This window comes from Staurois parvus, unplaced genomic scaffold (assembly GCF_062004578.1).
Source record: "Staurois parvus isolate SC_StPar_1 unplaced genomic scaffold, SC_StPar_1.0 ptg000134l, whole genome shotgun sequence".
In the NCBI taxonomy this organism is placed as follows: Eukaryota; Metazoa; Chordata; class Amphibia; order Anura; family Ranidae; genus Staurois; species Staurois parvus.
This window is the reverse complement of record NW_028317930.1, coordinates 2,232,498-2,260,054: the sequence shown is the minus strand read 5'-3', so window position 1 is coordinate 2,260,054 and position 27,557 is coordinate 2,232,498. Positions and strand designations below refer to the sequence as shown.

Sequence of the window (27,557 nt, the reverse complement as noted above, 5' to 3'; positions counted from 1 at the left end):
CTCCTTGCGCTAACAAGCCTTCTGCTCTTGCTATGGATCTCTGCGCCTATTGCATTGTGGAGCTATCTCTCAGCAGCAGTATACTGACTACTGAAGAAGAGTGGTCTTGCTCCTACGGCAGGGGTCTCTTTCTCCTTCCGGGTGCCCGGTTCACTTCCTGTTTTAAGTTCCTCTCGTTCAGGTTTGGTGAAAGCTCTCGGGTAGGCCGGTTCCTTCAAGTTTGTACTGCACTGCAAGCCCAGTCCGTGACCCGGCTTCATCTGAGGGATTTTTGCAGCCTTTTGGGGTTTATTTGACCGGAGGGAGTTGCCTCTGCTCCTGCTTCGGACACGTGCTCTATATGATACCCGTGGTTACATCTGATATCCTTTTTGAGTTCTGCACTAGATACGGGATTTTGATGAGGGGCAGTTGTTATTTAGGGGGAGGGGGGTGGGACGGGGGGGAGAGGGATCTACCTCACAATGTTGCTGCCAGGGGATTGATGGGAGCGCTGTTACATTCTGAACGACGCCGCATGAATGACCATCACCTCTGCGCACTTTGTTTGAGGCCCCACGGAGCCGGTTGGTGTACGCCCCTGTGACCTGCTCTTATGTAAGCGCTTGCGGCTGTTTTGGGGCTCTATGCATCCCCCCAGTCCTGGGGGTGTGCCCCCCCTCCTTTCAGCATTGGTTATGGGAGAGGTGCTGCTCATTCTCGTGGGTGTCATAGGGGTTTTGGTAGAATCCGTTCCATATTTTGCAATACTTAGATGAGCTCGTCTCCACGGGGTAACAGTCCTGGCACTGAGTCTGGGGATCCTAAGTAGTACGGAGGCCTGAAGCTGGGGTATAATGTTTTCTAGGGTTCTCTCCTGACCTCAGTTTTTGTATTGAAATTTGTTTTTCCTGTATGGCATTTGTTCATATGTTATGTTGTATTATTGCTTCTTTAATTGATAAGCCTTTATTACTCCTTACGGCCTCTCACAGATCCACTATTTCACATGTCCTGCCTGTAGGTTCTGCTCTTATACAGATATAATTTTCCCTGTCCTCATGCAGGATTGGTTAGCCCCTAGATATCTTCTCAATACGTATATTGGAATATCTGTGACCTATTATCCCGTCACTGTTGCCCCTTTTTGCCAGCGTGCCCGCCGCGGGCACCCGCATACGCCTCCTGGCTTGTCACCTCTTGGGGTTGTCCAAGGTCTTTTCCCTTTTAGCTTGGCCTTTATAGTACACAGTATTACATGCCTCGCTTGAGCCCCCCCTTTTCAACACTCACCCTCCTTTTGTTTTGTCTTTTTGGTTATGCACTTTACAAGGCGACCGGCCGGCGGTTGCTTTACTCTTGGCTCAACGCTTACTTCGTTCCCCACACAGTGAGCTCTGTGAGCTTTCACTGACCTCATACATTAGGCTACTATTATTAGTTTCTTCTCCTCTACTTTTTCTTCTCTCTCGTTTTCCTCCCTTTTTTTTTTTCTCTTTGGCTCTAATCTCTTTCTTTTTCTAATTTTCCTCCCTCTTTCTGTACTCTTCCTTTCATACGTGGACTAGCTGGTCTTCTCCCCGAGCCGTGTAGTACTTTCCCCCCTTTCTTCCCTCTCTTTTTTTTTTTCTCTCTTGGGAGTTCTCTTATTCCTTCTCTTTTTTCTCGCTCTCTACCCCCTTACTTCTCTCCCTCTTCTCCTACTCCTCCCCCCCCCCCTTTTTTTTTTTTTTTTTCTTTCTCTCTCCCTGCACATTTGCAGTTGTGTCATCAGGCTTCCGCGAACAAGCTCTGCAGTCATGCTTTCTCCCGCCTCTAATGCGGGACTGCTGTCCTTAAAAATTCTTTCACTCAATGTTCAGGGTTTGAACACTCTTGAAAAGCGATCTATGTTGCTTTCTTACGCGCATAAGCAAAAGGGGGATATACTCCTCCTCCAGGAAACGCATTTTCGCCGGGACTCCATACCCAAGCTTTTTAACTTCAGATACCCTACTGTTCTTCATGCCACCAATCCACTGGCTGAATCGAAAGTAGTGGCTATCCTGTTTGCCAGACATCTCCCATTCGTGCTACAGGATTCCCTTGCTGACCCGGAGGGCAGATATCTGTTTGTAAAGGGCTCTTTTTCCAACAGACCCATCACACTTGCCAACATTTATGCTCCCAATACCAAACAGGTCACGTTCATGCGTATGACTGCTGTTACTTTGGCTGAGTTTCAATCAGTATGCTGATACTGGGGGGGGACTTGAATATCCCATTAAACCCATTGCTAGACTCCTCCTCGGGTAGTTCGTTTTTGCCTTTTAAGGCCCTTAGGCAGATACATTTGCAGTTGCAACACTTGCAATTACATGACTCCTGGCGCACACTCCACCCCACTGTTAAGGATTACACGTTCTTTTCTCCGCCGCACAATAAGTATTCTAGGATTGATTACCTTTTTCTGTCACAATCGGACCTCCCATTTCTACATGCTGCTTCTATAGAGCCGATGGTTCTCTCCGATCACCACCCCATAACTGTAACCTTGCGGCTCCCGGAGAAACTTGCTCGCTCGAAGCTATGGCGCTTAGACGCCTTGCTTCTAGCAGACTGTGCCATTGAACAAGACATTCGCTCTCATCTGCGTGAATATTTCTCTTTAAATGGCTCTTCGGATACCTCCCCCCTTACGCAGTGGGAAGCTCATAAATATGTTATCCGGGGTTGCCTTATAGCGGCAGCAACGAGACGTAAGAAAGACAGACAGCAACGTTTGCAGCTACTTACAGATAGGATATGCTCTCTGGAGAGGGCACATAAACAGACTCTGGCTGCGTCGACTCTTTCGGAACTCACAAATGCTCGCTTGCGACTTCTCACTGAGCTGGGCAAAGTGGTCAAGAAAAGATTCATCCTCTCCCAAAAACTTTATTATGAGTTTGCCAATAAAAGCGGGAGGTTTCTTGCTCGGGCTCTTCGGGAAAAACGATCCCATATGACTATACATAAAATAAGAGGCCCTGAGGGTGTGATGGCCACATCCAATCCTGATATTGCCTCTCAGTTCGAACATTTTTATAAGTCCCTTTATAATCTTCCACCAGAACGTCCCCCGATGCACATTGACAGGCCTAGAGTGTCCCTAATCTCTGAATTTCTTCGTCTTCATGGTCCAAACGCTCTCTCTGAGGAGACGGTTTTATCGCTGGACCAAGATCTGACCTTAAGCGAATTGCAGTGCACAGTACGGAAGTTGAAAGCGGGCAAAAGTCCGGGCCCTGACGGCTTGTCTGCGGCTTATTATAAATCCTTTCTGGACATTCTGAGTACTCCATTTCTTTCCGCTTTCAATACTCTTTCTCAGTCCCCTAGGCCAGCGTTTTTCAACCACTGTGCCGCGGCACACTAGTGTGCCGTGAGATATTGTCTGGTGTGCCGTGGGAAAAATTCCAATTTCATCTGTAACATGTGGCTTCGGCTCACAAATAGACCAATCATTAGAATCTAATGATTCAGTGGTCGGCAAGCCGCGGCTCGCGAGCCACATGCGGCTCTTTACCCAGTCTAATGCGGCTCTTCTGTGTGCCGGGCGCCTGCTCCCCTCCCTCCTCTCGGTCGGCCGCTCCCCTGCCTCCTCTCGGTTGGCAGCCCCAAAAGTCCGCGCGGACCTTTTAATCCGGCTTGCGGATGTGGCTGTCAGGATGTGTGTAGGCGGGGCAGCGTGCCGAACGTGAGGGGAGGGGAGCTAGGCTCCTCTCACAGTCCGCCCTGAAGACCCGAACGGCGCGGGAAGACAGCGAGAGGAACGCAAAAGGTAAGTGAATTGACACGGGGGACTTGGCTTACTAGAAGGGGGGGGGGGAATAGTACTGTGGGGGATGAAATACTATAGAGGGATGAATTACTTTATGAGGGATGAAATACTATATGGGGGGATGAAATACTATATGGGGGATGAATTACTATATCAGGGATGAATTACTATATGAGGGATGAAATACTATATGGGGGGATGAAATACTATATGGGGGGATGAAATACTATATGGGGGGATGAATTACTATATGAGGGATGAAATACTATATGGGGGGATGAAATACTATATGAGGGATGAAATACTATATGGGGGATGAATTACTATATGAGGGATGAATTACTGTATGAGGGATGAAATACTATATGGGGGGATGAAATACTATATGAGGGATGAAATACTATATGAGGGGATGAAATACTATATGGGGGGATGAAATACTATATGGGGGATGAAATACTATATGAGGGATGAAATACTATATGAGGGATGAAATACTATATGAGGGATGAATTACTATATGAGGGATGAAATACTATATGGGGGGATGAAATACTATATGGGGGGATGAAATACTATATGGGGGGATGAAATACTATATGAGGGATGAATTACTATATGAGGGATGAAATACTATATGGGGGGATGAAATACTATATGGGGGGATGAAATACTATATGAGGGATGAATTACTATATGGGGGGATGAAATACTATATGAGGGATGAATTACTATATGAGGGATGAAATACTATATGAGGGATGAAATACTATATGGGGGGATGAAATACTATATGAGGGATGAAATACTATATGGGGGGATGAAATACTATATGAGGGATGAAATACTATATGAGGGATGAATTACTATATGGGGGATGAAATACTATATGAGGGATGAAATACTATATGGGGGATGAAATACTATATGGGGGATGAAATACTATACGGGGGATGAAATACTATACGGGGGATGAAATACTATACGAGGGATGAAATACTATACGGGGGATGAATTGCTATGGGGGATGAATTACTATATGGGGGATGAATTACTATGGGGGATGAATTACTATATGGAGGATGAATTACTATATGGGGGATGAATTACTATATGGGGGATGAATTACTATGGGGGATGAATTACTATGGGGGATGAATTACACTATGGGGGATGAATTACACTATGGGGGATGAATTACTATATGGGGGATGAATTACTATGGGGGATGAATTACTATATGGGGGATTAATTACTATGGGGGATGAATTACTATATGGGGGATTAATTACTATGGGGGATGAATTACTATGGGGGATGAATTACTATATGGGGGATTAATTACTATGGGGGATGAATTACTATATGGGGGATTAATTACTATGCTTACTATGGGGGAATATTACTATACTTACTATGGATGACACATACACATCATTCATCTACTCTTGGTCCGGCCCCCGGGTCCAATTATAAAATACTTTATTATTTCATAATAAAGTAATTATAAAATAATTTCTTTGTGTTTGATTCCTATTCAAGAGAATTACTTTATATATAGTCAATATAGGCACAGAGGTAAATTTTTTTAACATTTTCTAATGGTGGTGTGCCTCGTGATTTTTTTCATGAAAAAAGTGTGCCTTTGCACAAAAAAGGTTGAAAAACACTGCCCTAGGCCACATCATAGGCTGTTGGAAGCACACATTTCCGTCATCCCCAAAAGCGGTAAAGATATCTCCCAGGTATCTAATTACAGACCCATCTCCCTGCTAAATGTGGATATTAAGTTGTTTGCAAAGATGCTTGCTAACCGACTTCTTGCTTTGCTCCCTTCCCTCATTAACTTGGATCAGGTGGGATTTATCCCTGGTAGAGAAGCTAGGGACAACACTATAAAGGCCCTTAATCTCCAACACTGGCTTTGCAAATCTAACTCTCCGGCCTTCTTCCTTTCATTGGACGCTGAGAAGGCCTTTGACAGGATTGCTTGGGATTATTTGCGGGGATCACTGATAGCTTTGGGCCTGGGCGAGAAAATGCTGAACTTTATTATGACCCTATACTCGGGCCCTACAGCTCAAGTTCGGGTTAATGGACACTTATCAAACCCTTTCCGCCTTGGAAATGGCACTCGTCAGGGTTGCCCCCTATCCCCGCTTCTCTTTGTCATTTCCCTTGAACCTCTTTTGAGACAACTTCGCGCTAATCCAGATATTAAGGGGATCAGGATAGCAGACAAAGAATACAAACTTGCTGCTTATGCGGATGATATCCTTCTTTTTTTGGCTGACCCTCGCACCACTCTACCGAGTTTGCTGAAAGACTTTGCTTTTTTCCGCTTTTTGTCGAACCTGAAAATTAATTTTTCAAAGTCATTCGACCTCAACATAACCCTTCCCACTGATCTCGTCTCCTTCTGTGAGTCTCATTTTCCATTTCAGTGGGTGAGGGATGCCCTTCCATATCTTGGTATACAACTAACCCGTAATCTGGACGACCTTTATGCCAAAAATTTCTTACCGGTTTTCAAAGTCATACAGGAAGACCTAAACAAGTGGCATCGCCCCTGCTTCTCTTGGTTTGGTAGGGCTGCAATTATTAAAATGAATATACTTCCGCGTCTCCTTTATCTCTTCCAAACTTTGCCAATTCAACTTCCAATGACATTCTTTGCTTCTTGTAAGAAACTATGTTCATTATTTTTATGGAATCACAAGCGTCCGCGGGTCTTGTTCTCTCAGCTAACTTGTCCCAAACTCAGCGGGGGCATTGGGCTCCCTGACCTACACCGCTATTACTGGGCGTGTCATCTTTCCCGCATAGTCGACTGGCACATTCATTCTGCTTCCAAAGACTGGGTCCTTTTGGAGAAGGCTTTTTCGCCCACTCCCCTACCATCGATCCCTTGGCTATTGCCGAAACACACACCTCAAGTTCTCCTCTCCCATCCTTTGATAGGTCCCACGTTAGAAGTTTTCCGCAAGGCTTGTAAAACGTCGTCCGTTTCAGACTCTCCTAGTCCCTTGACGTTGATCCGCCTGAATCCAGATTTTCCCTCAGGGTTGCACAAGGATTTTTTATCAAATTACTGGCCACACGATCAGATTCTAGTAAAACATTTTCTTCACTCAGGCAAGGTGAAATCATTACAGGAGCTGAAGGTTAGCTTGAATATCTGCGAATTCCCTCTTTGGGCCTTTCTTCAGATTAGACACTTCCTGCTTTTCCATAAATCCCGCCATAATTGGACTCGCCCTGTTACTCCATTTGAATCCTTATGCTCTAAATCCGAACCGCGGACGCATTTGATCTCTGAGATTTATCCTCTCCTAGGGGACAGCAGGACTTGCACTTCTTTCCCCTCTTGCCATGCGTGGAACAGAGACCTAAAGACGGATTTATCGGAGTCGGATTGGGACCGCATATTTATGTACTCCCACTCCTGCTCGAGTAATGTTTTGACGCAGGAAAATGGCTACAAATTAGCCACTAGATGGTATCGTACTCCCTCCAGACTTCATCGGTTTAACTCATCTGTCCCTGACGTGTGCTGGAGATGTGGGTCACCTGATGGCTCTTTCTTACATATTTGGTGGTCCTGTCCACTTATTCAACCATTCTGGCAGGAGGTCCACCGGTTGGTGACTTCAGTGACCACTCTGCCCATAGTTTTCTCTCCTGCTCAGCTATTGCTTCATCATACCCCCATTCCTAGGAGTCAATATTTCAAGTCCCTAGCGATGCATATGATCAACGCAGCCAGACTCTGTCTTCCTGTGCTATGGGGCTCCACTCACCCCCCAACTATACGCGATTGGCACAATCGAGTAGGCAAAGTGGCGGCAATGGAGGAACTGATTGCGACTGCACTTGATATGCCAACAAAATACTCACATGTTTGGGCCTGCTGGACCCACTTTGTAACTACCCCTGAATTCGGTTCTCTCATGGGTCGGGGTGCCTGATTGAGCTCAGCCCTACCTCTGGTTATGCCCTTGGTTCTTTCATAATCTGCGTGGTTATGACCTCCTTTCCGGTAATTTATATTTGCCTGCTTAGCTTTGGTGAGTGTTTAAGTTCTTGACACTCTCATTTATGATTTCCAATAACAATGTTGACACAAACTTCGCAGCCCGGACCTTTCGCTTCCCTTGCTTCCCTTTTTTTGCCTCTTATCCCCCCTTCTCCCTCTCCCCCTACTCTCCCCCCCCCTCCTCTTCCCCCCCCCCTTTTTTTTATTCCCTCTTTCTCTCCTCTCTCTCTACTATGACTCCCATTCTTTTCCTTTTCTTGTCCTTTTCTTGTCCTTTTCTTTCTTTCTATTCCTTTTTTTTTTCTCTTTCTTGACAACCTCTTAGTCTTCGATCAGGCTTAGTCTTCGTTTCATTCAGGATTACTTGGTATATGGTTAGCTTACCTTCTCTAGGATAGTCAATGGTACTCACGACATCTTCTCTTATACTGCGATGCTCACTTAGCCTCCTGATAGCGTACTGCTTTTGGTTTCGGCTCTGAAGGTTTATTTCCTCCATGCATAGGCCAGTACGCCAATAATCAATTGGTGGAAGTGAGCTGTTATTACCTTCTATATTGTACATTTTTGAAACTTGAGTACTACAGGCCTATCTCTGCCGTAACTTGACAGGCTTATGTTGTCCACAGTGTCGCACTCTACCATGTTGTTTCTTCCTGTATTTTGGTTTAAGCTGTGTCTATGACCTGATTGATGCTATGTGTGCATTTCTTTATATTTTCCTGTAACATGTTGTCACTTCTAAATAAACTTTTATGGAATAAAAAAAAAAAAATTTAATTCAATAATATAATCAAACCAAAAACAACTTTTGACCTAAAGGGATGCTTTTTGGATGCCTTGGATGTTCTCAAGTTTCCATGCAGAAAGAATGGTAAAAGTGCAGGCAGGGCACTGGACAAAGCACTAGGGATAAAACTGAGGTGAAAAGGTTTGAAACAGTAATGTAATCCTAACAGATTACAATGTATTGTGTGTATGTCATGTTTTGTTTACTTTTTTGAATCTCCCGCCGGTTTCGCCCCCTGTGTCACGGCGCTTGTAGGGAAGGGAACCCGGAAGATGGATTCCGGCATCAGCCGTAGGACACACTGGGAGGTCATCGGGGATCGCAGGGACAAGGTAAGTTACACTACAGTGTAATGCCGAAGCTCAGGTTTACCGCTTTTGGTACTGAAAATTAACCCCGAGCCACACTCGGGATTACCACCAGGGAGGTTAATGGTATATAATTTTCCTGGTATATATTTTTTATTGAGGGGGTTAGCTTTATTCCCAAATAGCCTAATTCCTTCTTCCTCCATGTAAATGGAAAGGCCTTTTGTAGGATCTGCTTCTCTTTCTTTGAAATATTCACATTAAATATCTTTAATTTTGTGGGGTTTATTTTCAAGTTTGAGAGCTCCCCATATTGTTTTAGTAATACCATTAGGTTTGGTAGCGTTAATCTGGGGTTCACAATATAAAACAGCATGTCATCTGCGTATGCTGCTACTTTATATTCTACTTCTCCTATTTTAATTCCTCTGACATCTACAGTCTTTCTTACTGTCGCCAACAGCGGTTATAGGGATATAACAAATAATGGGCATCCCTGTCTAGTGCCATTATACAGAAAAAATTCTGAGAGGGATCCATTTACCTTAACCGCTGCTGATGGTCCCTATTCCTAAAGCCTTCAGTGTGTTTATCATGAATCCCCAGTCCACCCTGTCAAACGCTTTTTCAGCGTCAATCGACAGGATGATTGTCGGCTGTTTTTCTCTCCTTACTTTTTGTAAAAGGAACAATGTTCTTGAGCCATTTCTTCTCTGCCTGGGACAAAACCTACCTGATCTAAATGTATCCCTTCCAAAATCAACTCCTTCAATCTGGTAGCTAATACTTGTGTTAAGAGTTTTGTATCTGCATTTAATAACGCTATAGGTCTATAACTAGGGATTCTTCTCTTATTCCCATTCCTTGCCCAGGGCATTTATATATATACAAAATTTAGGGGTCAGTAAATCTTTAAACTTCTTATAATACCCTACCGTATACCCATCAGGTCCTGGACTCTTTCCTCCCGCTGTATTCTTCAGGGCTATGCTTATTTCATCCTGGAAGATTGCTCATTCTAATGATGTTAACTTTTCCTCTGGTATTTTTGGCAGATCTGCTGCCGCTAGATATTCCCACCTTTTCCCTTTCTCTGTTACCATCTGGTTCTTGGGGTTCACATCATACAATCTACTATAGTATTTTTGGAATATGTTTGCAATATCAGTGGTGGAGTATACCAGTTCTCCTTTTTCATCCTTTATCTTTTCAATAAAATTCATTGATTTCTTTTCTTTCAATCTTTTCATCAGATGTTTTCCTGGTTTATGCCCCCACTGATATCTTTCCTTGGAGACCCTATTAAAAATTCTCCTCGTCTCCTGTTCCAACAGGTCATTTAACTCATCTCTCTTAATGATAGCTGTCTTCTGTATCTCTATATCCTGTCTCTTTTTATGCTCCTGTTCTAATCTATGTAACTCCTCCGTCAACTCCTTTATTTTCTCTCCCGATCTTTCTTTTTTTTTTGGACTCAGCAGCTATCAAGATCCCCCTGATGTAAGCCTTATGTGCCTCCCAAACAGTAGCCATAGAGACTCATTCTGTCTCATTTTGAAGAAAGAATCGCTCTATTTTATCCCTTAGCTTTTCCTCTGTCCCAGGATCCTGTATAAGCATCTCGTTTAGTCTCCACATAGCCCTCTTATTCCCCTCCCCTCCTACCTGTAGTCTCACTGTAAGAGGTGCATGATCTGCGATAGACATAACTTCTATATTAGATTTAACCAGGAAATCCAGTTGTCTGTGCTCGATCATTATATAATCTAAATATGAGTATGATCTATGAGCTAGAGAGAAGAAGGTATAATCTCTTTCTCTGGGATGTTTCACCCTCCTTGTATCTATCAATTGACTTTGATGTAACATCTTTTTTAACAATCTTAATTTTTTTCCCCCTCCTCTCGGCGCATTTGAAGACATATACATTCATGGATCCAAACATAAATTAAAATCTCCTGGCAGAATCAGACTACACTTCTTAAAGTCCATAATTTGTCCCAGCACTCCCTGCAAAAACCTCTGGATTTTGATTCGGACAATAGATGTTGACCAATGTATAATTTTGCCCCTGCATTTTCCCTCTTACACACAGAAATTGGCCTTCTGGGTCTACCAATTTCCTCTCCACATCAAAGCTTACCCTCCTTGAAAACCCAATCGCTACTCCCTTAGCCCTCCTTTTTGGTGAGTCTGCATAGTACCAGGTTGGGTAGTGCCTCGAATATAACTTAACAGTAGATTCATACTGTGTGTTAAATATGTCTCTTGTAAGAACACTACATCTATAGAATGTTGGTGGATTTCTCTAAGTATCTTGTGCTTTTTAGTAGGGAGAATTTAAACCTTTCATATTATACGTCATGAGATTAATCCTACTCATAGCCATTTGATGTTTCTTTTATCATTCTATATTTCTATTCAAAGGAAGAGAGATACGTACAGCTCAAATCATGGACCATCCCTCTACCCCATCTATCCTGCCCCTCCTTTCCTCCACTACTCCTCCCTCCCCCTCTCATCCTACTCCTCCCTTCCCCCCTTCCCTAACCTATTTCTAAAAAAAACCCTGGCCTGCACATTGCCCTGGAATCTGACATGAGATTCCCCCACTAATGATTCCTATTCTGGGGTACAACTCTGAACATGTGCACCTGATCTTACCCCCAGTTCTCAACATAGGGTGAAAGCTATTCACCTATTTAGCCTCCTGACACACCGCCCTCTCTATTTTACTGCTTCCTCAGCAACTCACTAAGAATACCAAAAGAGGGAGACGGAAGGAGGAGCGGTGGGAGACAGAGAGAAAGAAGGCTGCACCTACCTGCTGAGAGCCGCAGGAGATACTGCTCGTCAGCTATCCTTATTTTTAGTGTATTTTATGTGTAGCCTAAGACAACTCCTCTCCTTCCAATGTGGCCCAGGAAAGTCAAAAGGTTGGACATCTCTGATCTAAGAGCTTATCTGCTGCACTGCAGTCATCGCCTCAGCCTGCTTACTCTCTCAGCCCTAACAATACTGTGTAATCTAAGCCTTGAATATACTGTGTGACCTGAGCCCTGACTATACTGTTTAACCAGGCAGGCCTCAGACAGCAGGCAGAGGAGAGGACTGTAGCAGAAAATCTAATGAGTCGGTCATCCTCTCAGGCTGTATCTCCAGCAATGTGAACAATAGAGAGGCAAAGCTTACAGTATGTGCAGGTAGGAAAAGCTCCTATGAATCATGCAGCATGGCTGGCAGCATGATCAGTAGTGGAAGGGGAGGGTTGTGTGCAGAGCAGGAAGAACAGCAGTTTGAAGGATTCTCTTAATCTGCTCTGTAACATGACCATGCAGAGTGGCCAGACTTCACAGTACAAGGCAGGTTACTGCTTTTGTTCTCTCTTTAGCTTTCAGTACCCTCTCCTCCTCCAAGCACATGGATATAGGGAATACCCGATCTCTGGAGACAGGTAGGGTAGAGTGAGGATCCATTGAGAGGAGGGCTTAAGTGGAAACAGAAAGACGGGCACATCTGGTAGGAGGAAAAAAAGGTGGGGAGTGAAATAGGAAGGAGGAGGAGAACATGCTATTGGAGGCAAAACCCACAGTGGCAAAAACGTGGGAATAGCATGCACTGAGGTAAATAACATTTAAACTTTAAGAAGGGATCCGAAACTGCCCATCAAAAATAATAAAATGACGACAGGTTCTTAACATTATCTCACAAGAAAAAAAACACTTGTATTGCTGTATGTGCACCTTAACAGGGACGTGCTTTCCCCACGATCCAAAGGCCAAGGAGGAAACCAGCCTAACATTTTTAGGACTTTGGCTGGTGGAATTAAATGGCTTCTATTTTTTTCTTGGCCATTTAGTGGTAGGTGGTATGGGTAGTGATGGCATAGATTGTGCCTTACTATGCTAGTCTAAGGCTTTAACATATTACTAGTATCTGCAGTATTAGAACAACACTCATTTCTTTTGGGGGGGGGGGGCTAGTGTCTGTTGTTGGGGAGGTTGGCATTTAATTACTACCAAGATTTTTAATTGCCCTTATTTATGTGAACTACAGAAGTTCATACTTTGGCCAAGATATGTTAACATGGTATCCTAACACTGTGGGTTAAAGAGATACATATATTGACCACAGAGGAGTGATGCCATGTGTGTTTTGAATATTCCTCAGAGCTGAGCCACTACTTAGAAAGGAGAGATATATCTCCCAATTTTGGTTGGCTTTTCTTGTCTCCTTCTACATGGGAATATATTACACATACAGCATCCTATTATCTATTCAAAGTCCTAATAAACATTAGGCTGGTTTCCCCCTTGACCTTTGGCTCTTGGGAAACTGCATTCCCGTTTATGTTAGAGTGTATGATATGCCATTATAAAAGGGAGATTTTGATTAATAGACAAAAAGTTTTATTGATTATCGCTATATGTGTGCATGTTGCAAGACTCTTCCACTTTCTGTCTTGTTGACCACTTAAAGTTAGTGGGCCATAATGGGATCACAGCCCAGAGTCTTCCCAACCCTAATGGTGCAATCTTATTTCACCAAAATTTTAAACACCATGGTATCTGTCGAACAAATACACAGCAAAAAAAAAAAAATGAAGTTGATCCAAAAAGGAAGGGAATTATAATAAATACACAGAGGGTATAGGAAAGAATCACCCCTTAATAATTATATTTTGTTGCTTTGCAGCCTGAAATGAAGACAGGCACAGTTTCTATTTTATCCAGCTGTTGCAGCCTGAAATGAAGACACACAGTTTTTGTTTTATCCAGCTCTTTTTACAACTTATAACATTCAAATGAAAGATATAACACCAACATGTCAGAAAAAAATAACTAATTCAAAAACAGAATCACTGAGTTGGAAAAAGGATCACCCCCGTGTCAATATTTTGTTGAACCACCTTTTGCTTTAATTACAGCCTTACTCTCTACTAACTTTGCACATCTAGACTTGGAAATATTTGCCCACTCTTTGTAGAATTGCTCAAGTTCAGTTAAATTTGATGGTGACTGTTTGTGGACTGCAATCTTCAAGTCATTCCACAGATTTTATATGGGGTTTAAGCCCAGGCTCTGACTAGGCCATTGCAAGGACATTCATCTTTTTCTCCTTTAACTACTGTGGTAATTTTTGCTGTGTGCTTTGGGTCATCGCCATGTTGGAAGGTAAACCTGCTTCCCATTGCCAACTTTCTGGGAGAGAGCAGAGTTTACAAGTCCTTTTTAGGAAGAGGGGGTGATCCTTAGCCACTTTCCCGCTGCCCTATAACAGAAATATAGCTACAGGGAGGCAGGGGTGTGCAAAGTCACAAATATATACATGATTTTGCATTTCCGGGTAGGGGGTGTGCCATTCACAGCCTCCGCTGTCAATTATTGGGTCCCGCCCGGTGATTACTTGCCGACACACAGTGATCACCGAGGATTAATGATGGGGGAGAGAACTGTATGTAAACAATACAGTTCTCTACCCTTTCAGCTCCTGCACACTTTGTATGGCTTACAGTGGAAAGCACACACACAGCCTCATTAGTACAGTGTCAGTGATTTTTATTAGCACTGATCACTATATTGGTGTCACTGGGGATATCAATGACACCAAGTCAGTTCCCCCCCTTGTCAGAATGCCCACCGCAGTCCCACTATAAGTCGCTGATCACCGCCATTACTAGTAAAAAAAGATTTTTTATTTTCATTCCAGTATATATACCGCCAAATGGCGGGTTTTTTGGGGGATTTTTTTTTAGCAAAGACATGTAGCGGAATACATTATGCCCTAAATGTATGACAAAATTTGAATAAAATTTTTTTATTGGACATATTTAATAGCAAAAAGTCAAAAATTTTCTTTTTTCTCAAATTGTCGGTCTATTTTTGTTTATAGTACAAAAAATAAAAACCGCAGAGGTGATCAAATACCACCGAAAGAAAGCTCTATTTGTTGGAAAAAAAGGATATATATTTAATTTGGGAGCAACATTGCATGCAATTTTCAGTTAAAATAACGCAGCACCATAATGCAAAAAGTGGCCTGGTCAGGAAGGGGGGTAAATCCTCTGGAGGGCAAGTGGTTAATTCAGTGATTCTGTTTTTGAATTTTTATTTTTTTCTGACATGTTGGTGGTATATCTTTCACTTGAATGGTATAAGTTGCACTGAGTAACTGCAGCTGGATAAAACAAAAATCGTGTCTGTCTTCATTTCAGGCTGCAAAGCAACAAAATTTGATTATTTTGAAGAGGCGGATTCTTTTCTATACCCACTGTATACTCTGATTTGTTATTGGTATGGATTCCTAGAGTCTAGCACCTTTATTATACAATAGGTTCTAATTTTAAATAATAAGTGACTATATGAACTTAAAGGATAAGTTCACCTTTGATAACATGTTACATGCTACACCCATATTCTGCCAGCCCGGCCGCACCCAGCAAACTTAGTGGCTGTTGACTTGTAGTTCTCAATGAAATACTACAGTGCTGTGGTAGTTAATTGATTCTTCCTGTCAGTAAATCTTTTTGCCTGCACATCCTGTATGGGGAAGTAGATATACTGACAGGTCTGCAGAAGACCGTTATGGCAATGCTTTATTGGCTCCCAAAACAAAAAACAATAAATGCACATTTTTTTTTTACCTGCAAAAAAATGTGCATTTGCTATTTTTTGTCAAAATGTGAATCTATCCTTTAAATGTTTTAGTATCTACTGATCTATATACAAACCTATATCACCAATCTTTTAACATGTAAAGTTATTAACACTTAACTCAAATGAAAAATGAAGAAAAACAAAGAGATATACCTGTGTCCATCTAGGCCAGGGGTTGGCAACCTTAAAGAGGTGATGGTCTACCTGAACAACATGAGAGAAGTCAAAGATCACCAGGAACAGCGTCGACCAGTGTCACCTCCTCAAACCTGATTTATACCTCTAATTGCCATACTATCATGTCACAGTTACATGCATTGCACAGTAATCATGGGTTTAAATCAGGTGGTGAGGAGGCACCCACATATCGCCTCCTCATCACCTGTCAAACACACTCCGATCGCTTTGCAGAGGAGCAGCAGTGCCTGCTGCACTTGTGAATGAGCCCTTGCATTGGCACTCTTGGGGCTCATTCACATGTAAAGTTGGGAGGGGGTAAAACCCTGCAGTTGAGTCGCAGTTATACCGTTCCCAGTCTCTACCCCCTTTAGCTGCTGAGGCAGCAGCTAAAGATGTACACATGCTGTAGCAGAAGTGACACCCTCTGTTACTTTTGGTAGGTGTTACTGCCTGTCAGTCAAGACCCAGGTGGTGAAAAAGCAATGCACTGCTGCCTGTTTAACCCCTTGTTTGCTGTACTGCACAAGGTTGCAGGGCACTTGCAGAGCAGCCTCATTCACTTGAATGGGTCATGCTTGGCAGGTGCTACACCCAACAATCATGACAGGGCGTAGTAGCCAGCACTATAGAGGAGACATCAACTTATCCGGCTCTTGCTCCCTACTGCAGCTCCAGCTTTACAAGTAGTCTTTCTGAATTACACTCTGTTTTATGCTGTTGGATGGCAGGTCAGCAAGCCCAGATTATTATTATTATTATACATTATTTATATAGCGCCAAAGGGTATGCTCAGCGCTGTACAGTAGCAAGGGGGACAGAACATGAGACAAGACAGTAACAATACACTACACGAGGGGTTTGAGGGCCCTGCTCTTTCGAGCTTACAATCTAGGAGGGAGGGGAAGGTGGTACAGGAGGAGATGGCTGTGGTGGATGGAGTGGTGGGAGGAGTGCAGGAGGTTAGTTGTTAGGTGAGGTCAGGTGTTAGGTGAGGTTGGGGTAGGCTTCCCTGAAGAGCAGGGTTTTCAGGGTGTGCCTGAAGGTGAGGAGGGTAGGTGACAGTCTGATGGATTGGGGTAGGGAGTTCCAGAGGATGGAGGAAGTCCTGGAGAAGTCCTGTAATCGGGCGTGGGAGGAGGAGACCAGGGAGCTAGAGAGTAGGAGGTCCTGTGAGGAGCGGAGTGCACGGATAGGGTAGTATTTGGGTATCAGGTCAGTTATGTAGTTCGGGGCGGTATTGTGAATGGCTTTGCAGGTCAGAGTTAGCAGTTTGAATTTGATGCGTTGGGCAATCGGGAGCCAATGAAGGGATTGGCAGAGGGGGGAGCCAGATGTGGAGCGGTTGGTGAGGTGGATGAGTCTAGCCGCTGAGTTAAGGATCGACTGGAGTGGGGATAGCGTTCGTTTGGGTAGGCCAGTGAGAAGGGAATTGTAATAGTCCAGGCGTGAGATGATGAGGGAGTGCAGGAGTTGTTTGGTGGTGTCTGGGGTGAGGAATGTGCGTATCTTGGAGATGTTGCGGAGGTGGAGCCTGCAAGATCTAGATCAGTGGTTCTTAACCTTGTTGGAGGTACTGAACCCCACCAGTTTCATATGCGCATTCACCAAACCCTTCTTAATTGGAAAAATAAAATATGATTTTTAAAATTCAAAACATAGGTATATATTTAGGTATATATTTATACATAGGTGCACAAAATGAACAAAACCATTAAAACATGATTTTCACACAAAAACAAAAACATAATAATGAATATTTACTGCACGAATCATATGAGTCGGGTTTGGGTCTTCACCTCCGCTGAACCCGCGAGACTGACTCACCGAACCCCTGGGGTTCGATCAAACCCAGGTTAAGAACCACTGATCTAGATAGCAGTTGGATGTGGGGTAGGAAGGAGAGGTGGGAGTCCAGGGTGACACCCAGGACTTTGGCGTGTGGGGTGGGAGAGATGATGGCGTTGTTAGTAGTGATGGAGAGGATGGGGGGGGGGTAGGGGGAAGACCAGGAGCTCGGTTTTGGATAGGTTAAGTTTGAGGAAATGGAGCGACATCCAGTCTGATATGTCGTTTAGGAGGTGGGCGATGCAGGCAGAGAGTGAAGGGGTGAGGTGGGGGGTGGAGAGGTAAATTTGGGTGTCGTCGGCATAGAGGTGGTAATTGAAGCCGTGGGAGTGAATAAGTTTGCCAAGGGAGGAGGTATAGATGGAGAAGAGGAGGTGCCCGAAGACAGTGCCTTGGGGGACCCCGACAGAGAGGGGGAGGGAGGGGGAGGTGACAGTGTTGTAGGTGACGCTGAAGGAGCGTTGGGAAAGGTAGGAGGAGAACCAGGAGAGAGTAGCGTCCTTGATGCAAAGGGAGTGCAGTTTGGCAAGGAGGAGAGGGTGGTCAACAGTGTTGAAGGCCGCGGAGAGGTCGAGGAGCAGGAGGATAGAATAGTGGCCATTGGCTTTGGCGGTTAGCAGGTCGTTGGTGATTTTAAGTAGGGCGGTTTCGGTGGAGTGCAGGGGACGGAAGCCAGACTGCAGGGGGTCAAGGAGGTTGTTATCAGTGAGGTGGGCGCTTAGGCGATTGCAGACCAGGCGCTCAAGGAGCCTGGAAGTGAAGGGCAACAAGGAGATGGGTCTAAGGTTGTTACGGTTAGTGGGGTCAAGGGAGGGTTTTTTGAGTATGGGGGTGATGTGTGCGTGCTTTAGAGGGGAGGGGAAGGTGCCGGTGGAGAGGGAGAGATTGAAGATATGGGTGAGGGAGCGAATGATGGAGGGGGGGGTGACTGGAGGAGCTGTGAGGGGATAGGGTCCAGGGGGCAGTTGGTGAGGCGGGCTTCAGTGAAGACCTTAGTGACCTCCTTGGGGGTAGTTGGGCTGAAGGAGCGAAGTGTTGGGGAGGTGATGATGTGTGGGGCATTAGGTATAGTGGGGGGTAGTGCGAACCAGGAGGTCAGGGGAGGGGAGGGTTGAAGGAGGGCGGGAGGCTGGGTGGAGAGGTGGATTCTGAGTTGACAATGTCCTTACGGATTGCGTCAATCTTGTTTTGGAAGTGATTGGCAATTTCGTGGGCGGTGAGTGAGGTGCTGGGTGGGGGGGAGAGAGAGCAGGGATTTTAAAGTGGAGAAGAGCCAATGAGGACAGGTGGAGAGGGTGTTGATAAGGGTTATGAAATAGGCTTGCTTGGTGGCGTGGAGGGAAGTGGTATAGGCGAGGTAGGCAGCTTTATAGAGGGAGAACGCGGGAGGGGATCTGGTTTTGCGCCATAAGGCTCCAGCGTGCAACTGCGTCATTTGAGGAATTTCGTGTGGTCATTTTGCCAGGGTTTAAGCGGTTGGGGTCTAATGCTACGTGTGGTTAGGGGTGCCAGGGAGTCAAGGGCAGCTGACAGTGAGTCATTGTATGCAGTAGAGGGAGGATGCTGTCATACAGACAGTCAGCTGCTGGGTGGAGATGGGTCGGGTTCAGACTGCGGAGGTTGCGGGTGATGCTTAGATGCTTCGGGGGGGGGGAGTTGAGGGAGGGGGAGATGGAGAATGTGAGGAGGTGGTGGTCAGAGAGGGGGAAGGGGGTGTTAGTGAAGTCGTGGGGGGTGCAGAGGTGGGAGAAAACGAGGTCCAGGGTGTTTCTGTTAGAGTGGGTGGAGGACTGAGTGTGCTGTGTGAGCGCGAAGGAGGCGGTTAGATCGTGTTTTACCAGTCATTTGTCCAAGATCTACTGGTTGCTGACCCCAATCTAGGCTAACTTTGGAAAGAGGAGACCCTTTTAAAAAGGTTTCTGTTGAAGGTATTACTACATTCTTGTTTCGACTGTGCAGTAAGAACAAACATCCGTCATTGTTCATAGGGCTTTTTCATCTATACAAAAACCTGCAACAAAAGTGATTCACCAGCCATTAATTAGAAATTACTCCACTACTTCTCTAGTAAACACAATAAGGCTAAATGATCGTCCGACTTTTTAAAAAAAATTTTTGCATGCTACTCTAATACGGAAAATGAATAGGTTACTAAAATTCTGAAAATTCTCATAAAACAGAATACAACTTTGGAAATTATGTAATCTAATGTATTGTATTCTTTCATTTCTGAGCATTTTTTTCGCACAATTTCTATGCTAATGACATGAAAATCGTTTGTTCTGAGAGAACCAACTTTGTGCTTGTCTTTGGAATATTTTCGCATTAACTGTCATAATCGGCTTTTGAAAGCTGTGTATTAAGGAATGGATTATCGGACAATCGCTCCAAATGCAGTTTAATTTGTCTGAAATTCTCAGTGTGTACCAGGGATTAGGGATGAACAGATCTAGGCTAGGATCACTCTTGTTTGTGTGGTTGCGGGTGTGGGACAGCCTATAAATCGCACCTGTTCCCACACCTGCAACCACCCCAAACCAAAATGCGCTGCATTTTTACAGATACGCAGTGCTGACATTCATTCTTACGGTAACTCCCACGCAACATGTTTCCGGTTGCAGGAAATGACATGATAAAAAAGCACCATGCGATTTCTCTGTGGCTGTGTTTTAAAAAAGGTGCAGAAACTGTGTTAGGATCAGGCGGATATTTCTTTCAGGACCTTTTATGAAAATAGGTGTTTGTGTAGTCTGGGGTTGTACACTCTGTTTGCAGCCAAGGGCCCAAACTTCCTTACCAATTAGGAGTCAGATGTGGGTTAAACTTTACAATGGTCAACCATGGTGCACAGGGGAATCTTCAACACTTCCCTGGTGGCTACGAACTACTAAGTGTTGTCCCATTGGTTTCTTGTCCTGACAAGTTTGGCTAAGATCTGCCCCGCTGCTTTATGTTTTAAGGATGTGGGCAAGAGGGTAACATGTTCCACATTTGGTGGACCTGTCCAAAGGTCCAGTAGTTTTGGACCAGGATATGTAACCTGCTTTGCTCTGTGACAGGGTTGAATGTCCCAAAGAATGATGAGACGGCATTATTTACCGACCTGTCAAATGAGTTGCCTAAACATCTCAGAACCCTCGCCTTCTATATTTTTTTGGCTTACAAAATTACTATAGTGCAAGTATGGAAAACTCCTGTGTTTAACCTAGTGCTAGTCAAAAATTAAATTTATTGGATCATGATTAATGAATAATTGGCTAGCATCCTACGGAACAAAAAACTTTGATTTGTAAAAGTTTGGAACCCCTGCATTAGATACCTCCAATCTCCCTAGTGGGCAAGGTGGCCCGGGGTTGGTAGCCAGTAGTGATCCACCTCATACCTCTTCCATTTCTTTCTTCTCTCTTATTCTCCTCCATTCCTCTTTCTTTTCTTCTTTTTGACTCTTACACTCTTTTCCATGAATGCACTGGTGCACGCTTGAAGGGTTCTCTAGGTAGACCTAGGTATGGAAGGTGTTGTGTTCCCTGACTGGGCACTGAGAACCTTGCGCAGTTATATTGACCTGTTTATTTAGTTCTATAGCCTTTTAAGCACAGTATACGCATTGCAGAATTGCAATACACTTTGTGGTATTATGACCCTCAGAATACTCACAAACACATAGATGACACTACTCATTGCTCTGTGTGAATAATCATCCTACTCCTTAAGGCGTAGCTGGCTATGGCCTATCACCTCAATAGCGCTCAGCTGTTTATGAATAGGATGAGGGGGAGGTTGTTGTCCCATGATGTGGTACTTTTTGACATTTAATGGATAAGTTCACCTTTCATAACATGTTACTATTTAGGGTGTAACATGTTATGAACAAACGGGCCCCACTCCCCTGCTTTGATCGCTAGCTGTCTGGGTGATCTTCTCCCCCCTTGCTAGCTGTCAAATTTTAAAAAACCATAGCCGTGGGGGCTCTGCCGCGTCATTCATTCACTGTGTTCTGTGAAGAGAAACTACAAGTCCCTCATTGAACTACTATGGCGCTGTGGTAGTTCATTTCGTCTTCTGTCAGTATATCTGCTTGCCCATACATCCTGTACAGGCCAGCAGATATACTGATAGATCTGCAGGAGACTTGCTGGTCACTGGTGCAACGGTTTACAGGCTGCTACAAAAAAAGAAATGCACATTTTTTTACCTGCAAAAAAATGTGCATTTATTATTTTTTGTATAAAGGTGAACCTATCCTTTATATAACTGATTGCACTTGTACCTTTAATGTCTTGTCTAAAACTTTATCAATAACAACTATTGGAAACAAAAAAAGGTCACAAATTAATAGTGCAGCACTGGGATAAGTTAAAATGCATGTGCAATGCAAATATATTAAACTCTTATGTGTCACCCCAAATTGAAAAAATTAAACAAACGAATCCAAATGTGAAGCCAAAAACTATGACTTCAGTGGTTCTTCGATTTTGAGAGAAATGACAGATGATAAACCACACAGCACCTCGGTGTACAACAGAGGTAGGCTTACCAGAGTCATATGACATCCAATTAAGAGTTGTCAACCAGCACTTGTGTATCAATCCAAGATATCCAACTTTCCTCAAAACCACATGTCAAATGATGGTACTGCTGCTTTATATCAGATTGCTGTACATATACACTCAGTTGAACATAATATCATGAAAAAGAAAAAGACATGCTCTCCATAGTGTAATCCCAATTAAAACACCAATTTAATGTAGTAAATGCACTTACAATGAAAAGACGACAACCAGGCACTTCCATCTCTGTCCAGAGATAGAACACATGCAACTACGCATACGTGATACTGCCTTGTCCATCTTGGATTCCTGGAACATGAGTTAATTATATGATATGAAGTGCCTGGTTGTCTTCTTTTCATTGTAAGTGCATTTACCGCATTAACTTGGTGTTTTATGAAATTTGAGCAAAAATCACAATTGTAGCCAAAGGATTAAAGTCAGTGTGGAAAGCAAAATTTAGTTTTATGGGTCCTATGGTATACAGTGGCTCTTAAGGGTTACAGAAACTCATTATTTAAATTTTATACTGTGGGGAAAAAAGCAAGATAAACATTTTAAAGCAACAGTAAGCAAATTACATAAAAAAATAAACTCTCACAAGAACACCCTCTAAATGAAGGAAAAAAAATATTTTTTTTACTTTTCAATAGTTTCTATTGAATAGTTTTACAAAGGAAAAAAAGACATAAGTAAAACAGGCAATATCATTGAAGAATGTTCCATTGTATACGCAGATAGAAACACCAAAACAGCAAATTCTGCCACAACAATTGGCAGTGAAGACAAGACATAAATTAATACGTGGTCAAGTATATCTCGTCTTGCCAGCATAAAATATACAATATAGAGCAATACAAAAAGAGTAAAAAGAGCAAAGAAAAGAGTAGAAAGGAAAATCCAGATGAGGGTTAAGGCACAGAGAGGTATGGGATCCACGGGTTTCATGTATTATCGAATTCTTCGAGTTATTGTGTAAGATACAGGTGAGTTTGTCGTTAATCATGATCCAATTGAGTTTCTTTTTAACATAATCAAGGGGAGTGACTGATTGCCGCCAGTGTCTAGCTATAGTAATTCTCGCAACTGGAAACATATAGGAAATCAATTAATGGAATTTCTTGGGAATATTATCTGGAAATTTCTGAAAGAGCACTGTCTCCGGGGATCTGCAAATATTTATACCGGTCACTTAGTTTTCCAAATTGAACATTCGAATCCAAAATCTAGTTACAAGCGGCCATTGCCACCAGATATGAAACATAGACCCAACCTGGCCACAACGCCGGAAACACTTCGCAAAGGCAGTCAGATGCATCTTTGCAATTCGGGTAGGTGCCAGATACCATCTCAACAAAGTTTTATAATTGGCTTTAATTAAAGTAGTATTGATAGAAACTTTGGACAGTGCCAAGGTGATATCTTGCCAATCCAATAATACATAATTGACAGCTAAATCTTTTTCCCAATGTTCCATATAAGGGAGTTTACAATTTTGGTCAGTGAGTAGAGCATATATTGCAGAGACGGGCCTCTGGGGGAATTCCTATTCCTGCAGGAGAGTTCAAAGGTGGTGAGCAAAGGCGACTCATCCACTAAAGCAAGCTTCGAGCGGAGAAATTAGACAATCTGGTTTTATCTAAAGATTTCAGTAGTAGCCTAGTAGGCATATGTAATTTGTCTTTAAAATACTGCAGAGAATGTATACAAGCACCAATAATATAGTCTCCTATCCGCAACAAGCTCTTATTGATCCACCATTAAAAAAGGGGCCGGTGTTAAACCGGTCAAAAATTCAGGGTTGCAAAAAATCAGAGCAATAGGCGTATGGGGTGACTTGCGGTGACGTACCTTGTCCCAAACTGCCAAGGAGAACGTGGGGCACAATATAGGAGGACGTAATCAACTAGGAAGCCAAAGTAATGCCCCAATAGCCAAAGGGTGACAGAAAAGAGCTTCTACAGAAACCCAATGGGGAATATCCCCCAACCATGGTATAAGCTAGTTGGGGATTTGCACAGCTTGGAAGTATGCATGGAGATTAGGAAGGCCAATACCACCCCGTGATCTAGAGGCATACAACGTCTTATGATTCATCCGAGGCCGTCTGTTATTCCAAATAAAACAAAGAACCTCTTCTTGTAGAAGCCGTAAGTCTCAGTGAGGAATTGCTATCGGTAAGGTCTGGAAGTAATATAAGGGTAGAAACATAATTTTGATGGAGCTGATGCAATCAAACCCTGGTTTGGTAGCGTCAACTCTGCCAAGTTAACTGGTGACAAGAAACTGGTGCCAAGTCAACTGGTGACAAGCCAACTGATGGCAACTCTGCCAAGTCAACTGGCAACAAGGAATAGTCAGCTCAGCGATGGAGATCGTCCCTAAGTGTTTTAAAGAGGGGAGGTTAATTAGCCTGATAAAGCGTCTCGATGGAAGTGGTAAGGTGTATTCCTAAGTAGGGTAAAGATTTATTCGTCCACTGAAAATCGTATGAAATTCTAAGCTCATCAGATATGGGTAAGGAAACATAAAGGGCAGTCGTTTTTTGGGGATTAAGGGAAAGTCCGGAAAGAGCAGTGAATTGGAGCAACAATGATAGTAAATTTGGAATAGTTATCGAAGAAGATTAATGTACATAAGAACATCATCGGCAAATGGGGCACATTTATGTTCCTGTTGTCCGCAACGAATGCCATGGATTTGGGGATGAGACTGAATTGCCATAGCCAAGGGTTCAATTGCTAGCTCAAAAAACAGTGGGGAAAGTGGACAGCCCTGTCTAGTCCCTCTGTGGATAGCAAGCACCAAGGATTTGTAGCATTTGATGGAAACCTGGGCAGAGGGATTAGCATATAGTAAATGTAACAGACCAAGAAACGTCAGACCAAAGTCAAACGCCTGCACGGTAGTAAATAAATATTCCCACGTCAGACTATTGAAGGCCTTATGAAGGTCCAGAGAAAGAAGTAAGAGTGCCCTAGAGAGAGGAGCAGCCCAATTGGAACGGGCAGCCGATATCAGGGTAATAGATCTACGAATCTGGTCCAGGGTTTGATGACCCAATATAAATTCCGACTGATCTTTATGAATATATTGTGCGAGAAAGGAATTAAAATGTACAGCTAGGAGTCTCATTAACATTTTCAGGTCACAATTAATGAAATGGCACGATAATTATGAACATCAGTGAAATCTTTATTGGGTTTAGGAATGACACTAATATATGCCTTATTCTCATCTAAAGGGACCACACCTTCCTCTTGCAATTAACTAAAGTACATTGTCATATGAGAAAGTAAATTGACCTCCCTTCAAGCATCAATGAGGTCCTAGTGATATAAAAGCTGCGCAAAATCACGGCTTTGTTTAGAAGGCGATTTAAGTTTAATTACAGTACATGGGATTTATCCAGTATATGGTCCAAAGCCAGATTTGCCAAGATCACATCTCCCTCTAGTTCAGTAACAGAGACTTCAAAAGAGAACAGAAAAAGGCCATTTGGTTCGTACTGGGGGCATAATATATAAGATAAGACACCATATTACCCCCTAAATGACCCTTTACCAGGAGGTATCATCTCTCTCTATCCCTTAAAACTTTAGTTTCAGTAAATGATAGCCTTTTAGAAAAGCAGAGTGCCACCCCTCTTTCTTTCGGAGGCATTAGCAAAAGAACAAGTCGGAAAATCCCTATGAATATATCTGGGAGTAAAGGAAGGGGCAAAATGCGTTTCCTCTAAGGCCACTATATCAGCACCCAGAGATTTATAATGGGATAATATTTTGAGTCGTTTACAAAGGGAGCCCAACCCTTGGACGTTATGAGAGAGCAATCGGATCATGGCAGAGCATTGTTTTTGGGTAGACATGGGAAGAAAGTGGCGAGGTCACTATCAGACAAATCCACCCATCCATCTAGAGTATCAAGTATCTCGAGGATGAACAAAATTCCTCAGACAGGAAAAGGAAAAAAGAGAAAGGAAAGGAACCAAGGACACCAGGGCCGAAAAAAGGCTTGTATCCAACAACAGATTGATTAACAGTATGTAACATAAGATAACAAAATACAAATATCTTAGACACTAGGTCAAGGACCGAAAGAGTCTCCAAAAAGTCAAACAATATTGAGAGTCTTTTAAATAGGGAGTGTGAATAGACTTTTCCCAGCGACCACATGTTACATCCATAGAACTTTTAAAGCCACCAGAGTATTTTACCAAAATACATCAAACAGAATCATAAACTAGATTGTGCACACACAGATGCCAATGCCCCACAACGGGGCCACAGAGAGACCTCCATTAGAATTTAACCAACAGTAATAAACCAAAACTTCAAGACCTGGTGTGGTGTTGCTGCAGCGGATTTCTTCCTGGAGGCTGGAGACCACAGAGGTGATAGTGGGGGGGGGGGGTCCATTAGCTTTAGGTAGGTTACGGGAGGAGGGACTAAGGGGAAAAGACTTCTGTTGAATTTGGGTTTTATCCCTATAAAAATAAAATCTGTTTTGAGAGAGCGCATGCGCAGGCAGCCGGAGCGGATGTCCAGCGGATTTCTTCCTGGAGGCTGGAGACTACAGAGGTGATAGTGGGGGGGGGGGTCCATTAGCTTTAGGCAGGTTCCAGGAGGAGGGACTAATATCTTTTACCATTTCAGGGAGCCCTCTAATTCTGAAATTGCCCTGCATGGCGCGATTCTCAAGATCATCTATTTTATTGTAAGCCTCATCTAAGCGATCCTGTAAGTCTGCAATAATGTTTGAATTTTGAGTCACTCTGGGGACTGTATCATCAACTTTAGATTTAAGTTTCTCGAGGCGATCACCCAATTCCCGAAAATCCTGTTTCAGGTCAGAGGACAACTTAGTAGTACCTTTATCCAATTCCCGCTGCTATAAATCAGCAAAACGTGCAGTAAGTATGGAATCCCCGGAATAATATGGAGGTGCAAGAGGAAGGGCAGGAGAGACCTCTGGACCATCATGTGTGGAATCTTGGCTGTCTGTTTGACTAATGAAAATATCCGCTATCTCCCTGTCAAGTAGGTAGGAAGTTTGGGAATTGTGGCCCGGAGAGAGAGGTTACAGCCTGTGAGGGAGACTGGGAGGACTAGAAAGAGAGCCAGGAGGTGCAGAAGAGTCACTCACGTAAGCCATGGCTGCAGAGGAGCTGTCATTCTGGCATCCAGGGTCAGATGGAAAAGGTGCAGTCCCCTGCAAGCGCCGCTGTAATCCTATAGCTGCAGAAGAGGCCCTAGAGCCAGGGCCGGGCGCCATCTTGCCTCCCCTGCCTGCTCCTTTAAATGGGTTGCAGGAGCCGCCCACAGACTTTCCGGCTGGTCAGGTGGGCATGGAGAGAGCCCCCACTGTCTCAGTCAGGGGCTCGTATGTGTTCCGTTGGTGAGCTGGGGCCA

The 27,557-nt window shown here is 43.6% G+C and overlaps 1 protein-coding gene across 1 annotated transcript in view; it reads left to right on the top strand.

The window, feature by feature from the left end:
- TBC1D16 (TBC1 domain family member 16) overlaps positions 1-27,557 on the top strand; it is a 527,005-nt gene that overhangs the window by 490,985 nt on the left and 8,463 nt on the right. The window lies entirely within an intron of this gene.